We start from the raw sequence: 11818 nt of genomic DNA, 5'->3' as shown, positions 1-11818 counted from the left end.
GGGTGGAGAAGGGGGTCCACCGTATGCCTCTTGATGTATCCTTTGTTGTTTTCCTAATGACCGAGTCAATGGTCAGGTTGAACAGAATTGCTGACATGTTGCATTCTTATCTAACTCCTGTCTTTACCTCAAAAGCAGTGGTACTGTTTCCAACAATGCACTTGAATTCCTTCTGCAGCTGTTCTTAAAAAATAGTCCTTGCTTTCATCTTCATTGTCGTTAGTAAGGGCGTAACATTGGATGATGTTTGTGTTGGAGTGCTTTCCCTTCAGTCTCAGTGTCACCATTCACCTATTGATCGGTTTCCACTCCATGAGGAATTTCTCAAGTCCCTTTTTAGGATGATAGCTACACCTTCCCTATGTTGGTTGTCTTCTCTGCCGGAATAGATCAGTGTTTCTCCAGTTGCTGTTTTCAGCCTGCCGAATCCAGTCCAGTGACTTTTACTTATGCCCAGAACGTGCAATCCATATCTCCTCATCTCTGCCGTTACTTGTGCCAACTTACCAGTTTCGTACACTGTCCTTACATTGCGGTGTTCAGGTCCTCCATCTTCCTGCAAACAGCTTCCTTGCAGCTTTCACTGCCAGCATTCATACGAGTCCCAAAGGACTCTGAAGGTCCATCACACACAGAAATATGGTTTCTCTTTGTTGCTGTTTCTGTAACACGATTTTTACCAATCTGGGTCGTTAGCCCTAAGCTGAACCTCCGAAACCTGGAGGGCCAGTGGATCACGCTTCGTCTGACCTCTACCCGTCGACCTGTCTGGCATGGGTGGCCCTACCAGAAGTATTAGCTCCAGCCAGCGTAGCTCTTGAGGTCACTGAGGCACACAAGCTCTCTAACCTCTACAAGGTAGTGATCCACTCGACAGTCTTGGTGCTATTATGTATATGAAAACGTTAAGAATAATCACATGTCTGCCAATAACACTCAGCTGTATAAATCTTCTTTGCCATCGGATGTTGATTTGTTTATGTAAACGAAGGCAAAGGTTTCAGGGTGACAAAACATGGATGTGAGACAATTAACTCCAGTTACACCAAGAGAAATCAAAGGGATTATTATGCAATCCAAAGGATCGTAGCACGGCTGTTAATGAAGAGTGCATACGAGGTCTGTCCCAGAATTAAGTTTCTCTATTCTGTAAACTCAACAGCTTTTATATTACAGCCATGAAAATATACACCTACAAACAGAAATATGTTTTCTATTAAACGTAGAAACCATTGACTCTATGGTGCTTTTTCATTCGATGTAACCAGTGGCCAAACGTAGTGACCATGTCCGCTTCGGCCGGAGTCCTTGGCACAACGTTTGTTCCGAGCATAATTTCTCCTTCGTCGTCAAATTGCTCCCGCCAACGTTCTTCTTTAATTTTGGGAAAGAGATGAAAGTCGAGTGAAATTACTTACAAGATTGTAATTACTCAATTGTGTCAATAATGAAACCATCTTACAAAGATCTCTAGGATCAGTCTTATGAGAACACCTAGAAAGGGAGGTCAAGAACTCGTTTTGAAGTCCCTGTCTCACCTATCTGGAGCTCTCTCCCACAACATTTGAGGGAGACGAAGTCGGAGGCAAAATCTAAAATTAGTTTAAAAACATAGGTACCTCACAGTATGCCTTTTTGGCTGTTAATTCTTTTCTTATGTTCAGAATGTGAAGTACATATCATCATTGATTGCGTTATGATAGTGCATGTATGAGTGTCTGCTTATAGAGTCAGCGTTAAATCTAAAGATTGCATATAAATCAGGGGACATGTACCTTCAAGCACATGCATTTCCAGCTGGGATAAAGGTACTTTAAAGCGTCTAAAGCAGCATGGGGGGAGTGGGTGCTATATGAATTATTTACATCATCGTGATTGATGTTGTTGTTGTTTGAGGAGTTTTCAAAGCGCCTACCCACTTGACCAATTTCCTCGGAAATAGACTTTGAATTGGTAGGTTCCGCCTCATACCAATTCAACGTCTATTTCTCTTGTGCCTTTATTCTTCTGTAACAATACGATCAAGGTTGTAAAAATAGCATGTTGTTCTTGTTATCGCCCCATGTGAAAACAGCATGATAACATACTGTATTGAGCTATCAGTTTCACTGAGTTTCAATTTCTGAACGTTTACACGTGCGTGATTCAGGAGTATATTATCAGGAGTACTCATGTTAAACGTTAGTGTGGGAGTTTACCGATGTGCTTTTTTCTGTTTCTTGCTTCCTTCTCTTCCTTGGGCGTCTTGTTGAAGCATCTGATGCAGTTCAAATTGAGGGCATATGAATCTGACTTTATCGGACCTCCAAATGTATTATCATGTATGCAATTCCCTTAAGCTGCTAACAATACCTGTCTGTCTGTCTCTCTGTTCTTCTGCCTGTATGTCTGCTTGTTAATCTATTTATCTGTCTGTCTGCCTGTAAATTATTTGTCTATCTATCTATCTATCTCTGTGTCTCACCTGGCTCGGTCCTTTTGGACATGAAGATCACCTTTTAAATGACCTTACAGTATTGAAATGGGCATTAGATAAATACTGCACCATTCTACTGTTAAGACCTCAATTACAGGAGTTGAGAAGAAGTAGGAGTCCTTATAAGGTTGGCAAAGACGTTTAATTGCTAAGTTGCTCTCGAATACAGCAGACATAGTTCCTTTTTCTATGTGCGTGTACCTCTTGTGGTGTAACGTGCACCATGCGTATCCGCGCCATTCTGGACTTGCCCTTCTTTTCGAGAATGTTTTTAAGATAAGCTTTTTGTTCCTAAATCATGCTTTCGTTCCGTACTCCTAGCGCCAACAATTTCATACGTATACAGAATTATCGGTATTCGTTAGATGTCCATTGATCGTAAAGCGTATTTTGACAGAGCTTTGTGGTGATGTAAGAAGTCCAGAATCTTTTCTTTTAGTTTAGAATAAGAAAACAGACATTCAATTAAAACAAAAGAAACATTGCTCAACGTTCTGTTACCTTTCAACTTATTAAAAATAAACTCTGAAGAAAACCTGGATTACTAATGAAATAGGCTAAGTGACTAGATGTAAGGCAGTTCTTTGTGCTCATCCTTTTGAGATCATGATATTAAGAGTTAAGAGATCGGGTGCTCATCAGTCTAGAAGAGTGTTTTGAGGTGGTTGTCTCCCTCAGCCGTAACTGGTAAAGGTATAGTTATTATGTTGGACGTCTATTCCAAAACAGAAATTAGTGTGTTTTTAGAAGAGTAACCTCCAAACTAAACGTCTATCTAGCATAGGACTGTTACATGTTTAGAATCTTTAGAAAATCACACAACAAGCAAAATAAGTCAAGTTGAAGATTAGGTCATCGAACAGCGTCATAATATGTACCATAGCCCAGGATGATTTCAGCTGAGCTAAAATTTCCCCTTCAATTTTTCTGACTCGATCTTTCTCTGTCTGTGTATCTCTGTATTTTTCTGTCTGTGTGTCTGTCCGTCAGTCTGTTTCTCTGTCTGTCTGTCTGTCAGTCAGTCTGTCTGTCTGTCTGTCTGTCTGTCTGTCTGTCTGTCTCTTACTTCATCTCTCGTTCGATTTGTCTCTGTTTCTGTCATCGCCTCTGTCATTGCCTCGCCCCCCCCCCCACTCTCTCTCTCTGTCTCTGTCTTTGTCTCTGTCTCTCTCTCTGTCTCTCTCTCTCTTTCTCTCTCTCTCTCTCTCTCTCTCTCTTTCTCTCTCTCTCTCTCTCTCTCTCTCTCTCTCTCTCTCTCTCTCTCTCTCTCTCCCAAAAAGGTTGAATTTCAAAATAGGGACAATTTCTTGACATAGACACCTCCCAGTTGTATACCCACTGACCCCACCAACCAGCACTTCATTTTATTGTAATTGTCGCGCAGTAGAAAGTGATACTTCGCATCGTAAACATGAATTATTCCTAGCCTTCGTTTGCTCCACTACATCCGTGCTCAAACTGTGAGAACACATTATCGCCATTTGCCTCGACAGTGTACATCTGTTGATCTTGTATAAAGAACACTCGTAGTTTACAAAGACGTTATGTTGAAAAGACTGATCGATATTTATTCTTTTCCAATTGTAAACAAGTGTATTATTAAGTCGAAGTTAGAAGTCATGTTTTTATTGAGCAAACTCTCATGTTCATGAAAGGTAATTAATGAATAGGAGTGCTTTTTAAAAAACAATATGTGTTTTTTCGCTAAAAAAAAAAACACCACACTTAAGATCATTTAGGAGGTGAGATATCTCCCTGCCTGCCAAGGCTACCCAGAGCTGAGATGGATACAGTTCCAGCAGGAAGACAGAGATACTCTATAAAAATTCTTCCCACTCGCGAATCGAATTTGGGTCTTGTGGGTGTGACAGCGAAGCGCCTAGCTGACTCTACCACCAGTAGTTTTGTGTTGAATACCTTCTTTGCATGCAAGTCTTACATTCCTTAAAGTCTGATCTTGTGTTCGTCTATTGACGATATGTAAATTTGTTGTTAAAGTGGGATCATGATCCCCTTCGAGCTATCATTTTTTTTCTGATCAATCACTGGTCTACAAAGAATTTGCTTCGGGCTTAAAACCAGTTGATTTTTACAAATTGGATGGCGCTCAGTAGGAAAATTATACTCATTTTTTATGTTTAAGTCTAGTTTTTAGGTATAGCTTGAGGTCTTTTTTTCCTTCAGATCGAGATCAGTTATTTTAGGCCGCAAAGAAATTGTAGTTACACAATGCAATTCGTGAAGAAAGCAGCAGCATTTTCTCAGTACATATGTAGTATGATATGATGCAACAGTTTCTGCTGTTACTTCAGCGTGATCGTTCAGTTTTCAAACAAAACAGAAACAACCTATTTTACACTACACCAAAATAAAGTCGTCAGGCCTCGTCATCATCCGGACAACTTTTGTTACTTTTGTTATATTTTTGTTACATACACACACACGGACACATATACATAAGTACATACATACACACGCACTCTCACCGATACGCACACATAGATGCATACACACACTCACACACACGTACACACACACACACACACACACACACACACACACACACACACACACATACACGCACGCATGCTCACAGGTTTTCAGATTTTGGTATCTCTGATATTATGGTCCAATGATGATACATGATCAATACTTTTGGAATCAAGGAAGGTGTAAGTGATGTCTGATCATCTTGCGGGTTTGATACAGAAATTGTTGTTATTGTTTGTTTAAAATGTGTTTTTTAATCAATGTTGCGTGTGTGGAGACCTTACACCCTTCTAGGATTGTTAACCACCTACGGATTTTTAACATGCTCAACACGCACACGGGCTCTCTTAGTTTTGTTCTTCCTGATCAGAGACAACAAGGTGCTTGATCTCACCAACCTCATTTTTTTTTCTTTTACATCTGTTCTATGCTTTCACAAAGTCTATAAAAATATAGACATTTTTATTAGGTTAAGCAGCAAAAAAGAAACTGCGGACACGCTCCTTTCTAGAGTTAACAGTAGCTATTAGCCTGGGCAATTGTTGCTTCGTGGTTTAAAATCAATAGGCTGCAAGGCAGCGTAAAGAAATTAGATGTCATTGCGTACTGCAGTCTTTTTCGTGTTATTATTGAAGCTGTTTTTGTTGTCGTCTTTTCAGTTGTTATTATTGCTGCTCTTTTGTTCTTCTTGTTTTTGCTCTCTTTGTTCTTACTCGTGTTCATGTTCTGTATTTGTTCTTATTCTTGTTTTTTGTTCTTGTTTTTGTTCTTGTTTTTCTTCTTCCTCTTGCTCCCCCTCGTCTTCATCTTCTTGCTGATGTTGTAGTAAAAATAATTATATTTGTTATTGTCAGTTCTGCTGCCGTTTTTGTTGCTGCAGTTGCTGATGCTGTTGATGTTGGTAATGATGATAATGATGATACTCGTGTATTTTTGAATACATTATTCTCTCCTCCCCCTCTATTTGCCCCCCCCCCCCCACGTCAGGCGTGGCGGCAGAACTCTACTACAATGAAGGCGTCCAAGTCCTGGTAGGTCCGGCCTGCGCTTACGCCTTGGACAGTGTGGCTCGTCTGGCAGCCTACTGGAATATACCCATCATCACTGGTCAGTCAGACTGTCTGTCTCTGTCTGTGTAGTTGTCTGTCTGTCTGTCTCTGTCTGTGTAGTTGTCTGTCTGTCTGTCTGTCTGTCTGTCTGTCTGTCTGTCTGTCTGTCTGTCTGTCTGTCTGTCTGTCTGTCTGTCTGTCTGCATTGCAATCTACTAGTTATATGATGACACACCGCAGACATAATATGCATTTACAAATTGGGAAAATGGATGTGTGAAAATGAATAAATTTTAAAGTTGAATGATAAAAAAAGCCTCGAAAACAACTTATTTTGTGTAGTTTTACAAAAAATGATGATGTAAAAATAGGCCAGTAAAAAGTCGAAGATACAAAAAGTGTCTCATTTTCCGCGAAGCCAAGAACCGTGGTATCTATTTAGATTCAGTCATGTTCCTGAACCACCAAGTAAATCATGTCCTTCGATGTATGTTCCTTGATCTCAGAGAATCAGTAAGATAACGCACCTTATTTCAATTGATATTGCATATACGCTCTCTATCTGTTTCGTCTTGTCAAAATTTGGCAGTTGCAAGGTATCTAATGAAAGAGAATGAGGAAATTGCTAGTGGACCAAAATAACTCCACAAGACTAGATCTAGTATTGAACAAAAAGAAGAAAGATCCTGTCTCAGAAATGTTAAAAGCTCTCTTCCGGTTCCAGGCGAAAGAAAAAGAATCCAAAATAAAGTTTCTATCATTTGGTATAAATGCCTTAATAATACTTTTCCACATCATATCTGTCGGGCGGGATTTGGGAGTGTGCTTGGGTCCCTTCTGACTGTGAACTGGAAAATTAAACTGTCTGTACATGTGTCTGTCTGTCAAGACAATGATTTTTAAAAAATATATATATTTCTGTATAACCCATTGATTTAAAAATCATAAATGAGTCTTAGTACTCGTTGCTCCCTGCCAACCACGCAAAGGTAGAATTTTGATTTCAGTTAAGATATCTTTTAAAAACTGCCGTAAAAATGATTTGATAAAATTCTCGGACCAAACTTGAAGTGCCAGCATCTTGTGGGCTATTTTAACAACAATCTCAGCTTGAGATAGTCCACTCTCCTGGTATAAAAGGATGAGCTTTTGTCTCAGTCTCTCACGTTCACAAACGTTTATTAGAGAAAGTGCCCACTTGGTAGAATGATCTAATCTTGATTTTCTGCTGTTCCTCTTCAAGTTAGTAAATCCATACACATTGGGTGTGTCGTCGTAACATACTTGGAGAAATGACGAAGTAAGTTTTCACATCAATTTGTCGTTCCAATGGCACTTTCCTGGTATGCCTACACAGTTTTGGCGCAATGGGGGGGGGGGGGGGGGTATCTTGCTCTCTAAAAAAATGTAGGTTGGGATTGTTAGTCAGCAATTTTTTCTAGCTGGAAGTCATGAGGGTTTGGACTTTCTGCCATAATCACAAAAGCAAAACAGTCCTGCAGGACTCTTTGTTTTTTGTTTAACAATTAACGACGAATGTTTTACTCTCCGATCGACACAATATATCATTCTGTAGGAGGGCTTGAACGCTGCCTGTCAAGGCTAACCAAAATTGGGGGTGATATAACTTTCCAGTTGAGGGACCGAGATACATTGTCCTCGATTAAATTTTTCCAACATGGGAATAGCATTCGGGTCTTCTTCGTGCAATGGCAAAACGCCTAACCACCACACCGCAGATTATGAATATCTGTGTTTTGCATTTCATTTTTACGCACTATAAAAGAGCGAAGAAGAAGAAAAGAGACAAGAGAACGCACACTCGTGTCGTGTCGATTCCGGGCCAGAGAGAAAAGAGACATCGCCAGTAAACAGTTTGCCTACATTAATTACACATGCAGTAGACCTGCACTATGTGTATAGTGAAACTAAGATAACAAATGTACACCTGTCAACCGACGTCCGGCTGGTCATGACCCATTGTCTCTGCGGAGCTAGTTCACATACACATACACATGAGCATGTGCACAGCATGTGATGTGTTTCATGACGCATTAATGGCACTGGGCAACTGGGTTTCCTCGATACTATTAACTAGTGTTATCGAAACCTCTAATAAGTTCCCGTACAAATTTCTGTAATCCTTTTTTTTTCTTTTCTTAAAATGTTGGTGGGCTATTCATGTTTGTAGCTTAAAACCTTTCTTTAATTCCCAAAATGCTAACATATACTTATTGCAAATTAAACGTGCTGCTACAAAGGATGATAGGCTTAAGACTTGTGTAAGAGTAACAAAAAGCCTACCTGCACTGGCTACTTACCCAGGTCTGGGAGACGGAGGTATGTTCAAGAACAAGACGACCTACCCGACCATGACGCGGTTCTCCTACTGCCAGTGCCGCCTGCGGTCGGTGTTCGACAGTGTGTTCCGTCACTTCGGCTGGGTGGACGTGGCCGTGGTGTACGATCACGCGGACAACCACGCCGACGTGCTGGGTAATTTATTTATTTATTTATTTATTTATTTATTTATTTATTTATTTATTTATTTATTTATGTATATATTTATTTATTTATTTATGTTGATAAGTGTTGTACGGCGCTCGCAACTGCATAAGGTCATATGAGAGCACAGGACACATTAATTTAATATTATTAATAAGCATTTCCAGTTTGGTAGGAATTAATTTTGAATTTTGCCCCGGAGGCGGCCAAAGCCTACTCTAATCTATGTTAGGACCATCAAGAGATTTTTTACTTGCGCAACTTACGCAGAGAACCTCAATTTGTTCACTCTTGTCCTAGAAGGCTACATGTTCAATCTTACCAACACTAAGATAAGGGGTGTGGCTGAAAGGGGAGAGGAGGAGTGGGGATGGGGGGGGGGTGAAATGGGTGAGTTAGTGTGTGTGGGGACAGGACAACATGCGAAGGAGGGGGGGGGCACCTCGAAAGGGTACTGGGTACATTTTGTTTATATGTATGTTTGTTTGTTTGTTTACTTGTGTTTTCGAGAATTTTTCTAGACACCTGCACTCCCGATACCCATCCTCGAAGCCAGAAAAGGAACAAAAGAATTTTGCGTGTTGGAGGGGGGTTGGCCGAGGGGGGGAGGGGTGTTCCTATACATTGTTGTAACTGAAAAATAATCTCCTTTCCAGACTGTTGCAGTTCAATTGTCTTACAGTGTGTGTTGCATGGGAGAGGGGTGGTAGGGGTCCAGGTTTGTCCGCAGTTGCGTAATAAACCGTTCTTCAGAAAAATCCTGATTCATCTTAGTCCACAGTGTCGTGTTGGTGTGGACATTTGACAAATTAATGGTTGCCCGATTACCTGTTATTCGTGATAGTTTGTGGTGGTTGTCAGTGGAAGCCTTTAGTAATGCACTCCCCCCCCCCTCAACCTCCTTTCTCTTTTTCTGTCTTTCTCTCTCTCTGTCTCTCTCTCTCTCTCTCTCTCTCTCTCTCTCTCTCTCTCTCTCTATTTCTCGCTCTGAATTTGCCCCCCCCCTTCTCTCTTTCTCTCGCTCTGTCTTGCTTAAACCCTCCAAACATTTCATAACCCTTTTTCCGTTTCAGGTCAGAGTTTGCGGGACGGACTTCGGAAGAACGGTTACTTCCCCTACGTCCTTCCCTTCTACAGCAACAACAACCCGGACTTGAAGGATATCCTCGCAGAAGTCTCTCGCCGGACCAGGAGTAAGTTCCCTCTTTGTTTTTAAAAGCATATTACGGCACATAGAAAACAATTAGGTCATATAAGTGCCAAAAATTAGAGGTGTTACAAAAGTAACAAACAGAAGATGGAGGAGAGATAAGAACGGTAGATGTTTGATAGGAAAGAAGGACCAAACCATACCAGAGCACCCACCAGTCATCCACATACGTTCTCTGTAAGGGACATTAACGGTCTATGATGGGCACGTTCTGGCTTCAGGGGAGGACAGTTGTTTTTTTGAAAAAAAAATCAATGTACTCTATGTGTTTCTACGTATTAACACAATCTTTATCGTTCAGGACGCAAATTTCCGACCCTGCTTGTCAGGGTCAACCTGACCTGTGTGGGGCACATTTCATTAAAAAGATCGAGAGACTCGATAAAAATTGTCTCCCCCCTTGGGAATCGAACTCTGGTTTCCTGCTTGTGACAACGAAGCGCCGGCTACTATATATATATACTACTGACAGTGTGAAGACAATTAAACCACGACCGTTTCATCAGATAGATGTCTCACCGTGCTGAGAACGTTTGGAGAGAAGGCCTGACTCCAGCAAGAAAGGGTCACGCCCACACATCAAGAGCACTCTTTACATGGTTGCAAGAAAGGTTTGCGAACGCCATATTAGCAGAGAGCTCACAAATGAATGCACGCCGAATCCTCCGATTTTGAACCCCCGTGACAGTTTCTGTCCAGGAATTTTGGAAAAATAGAGTTCCCGGAAACAATCCGCAAACAATAGAACAAATGAATTTTAATTCTTAACTGGAGATCCAGGGAATCGAAGCAGAAATAAATGCCACATGGTCAATCAAAATTTCCAGCGGCGAGTTCGAGCTTATCTGGGTAGAAATGTGCATGGTCAACATCCGGAGTATAATTGAAATGGCCACTACATTCCCTGGGTTTATTTGACAATGACAATTTCTTTAAATAATTTTATTCTTTAACCGTCCACTGCTCTGTAGATGTATGCACTCTCTTGCATTCTCTAAATCTGGTTCCCATCCATTTTTTTCTACTGGTTTACAGAGAACGTTCTAGTAGATGTAGTTACCGTTTGTGCAGTTACTTATTGGTAAAAAAAGAGGAGGCTAGCACTTTGTGTTTAGATCTCTCTTGAATAAACATTGGGTTTTTTTTAAATCGTGTCTTTACAGAGGTATGTGGAAACGCCGTGCAATAAAGTGGTTAACAAGAAGAGAATCTTACAACCAAGTCGTCAGAAAGCGCTACCCTAGAAGTACAAAGTTCTATCTGCCCAGTACCCAGTTTTGAGAAATTAGACGTTACAAATTTTGAGTTTCACAGTATGTTAAGCTTTGTCAAATGCAATTCTTTGAACATCTTGGTAACGACTCCGAATAATCTTACGATTTTGATAGAGCAGACGGAAGATTTAAGATTCTGACCTCGTGGTCTTTTGTAACTCAAAGTGGCCAAAAATGTAAGTTTGGCGATCATTGTCTCACTTATTTTAAACCTCTGGCACCAAGCGACCCCCTCTTCTTCAATCGCAAGTATCTAAACTTCGATTAAAGACAGATTTTTAAGATTAAAAACATGATAAATGAACATGCTTTAAAATGATACCAATAACTCTATAACATTCAGGTAGCTAAAAACTGACAGTCGCCAGATCCGACCATGTCGTGGCACAAATAATTTGGTAGAAGTAACCTCAGACATTCGTAGAATCAATACTTCGTGACTCTTCTACAATGCGCCCAACATTACTGTGACTTTCTGCAGACAGGGGGAATCTCTCGACTAGTGCTGAGAGCTTAAAAGGTCAATACCTGGGCCAAACCTCAACTTTTCAAACAATTCAAGTTATCAATCAATTGAAATAATTACCTCTGCACTGAAGTTTGGAGCGTTACCTTTACGAACGAAATAATTCCAATAACTGAACCACATAACAGCTTGTCAGTGCTCAAACTTGACCTCTGTAATTTGATTAATTTTTAGGGCGGTACGTTAATGAAGAAGAGGGGGCGTCGGACATGATTGGGAAGAGTGTGATTTGTTTGTGTGAGCAAAAAACCAAAAAAGGGGAGGGGGGGGGGGGGGGGTGGTTACAGT

Source organism: Aplysia californica, unplaced genomic scaffold (assembly GCF_000002075.1).
Source record: "Aplysia californica isolate F4 #8 unplaced genomic scaffold, AplCal3.0 scaffold00672, whole genome shotgun sequence".
Classification (NCBI taxonomy): domain Eukaryota; kingdom Metazoa; phylum Mollusca; class Gastropoda; order Aplysiida; family Aplysiidae; genus Aplysia; species Aplysia californica.
Note: the sequence above shows the minus strand (reverse complement) of the source record.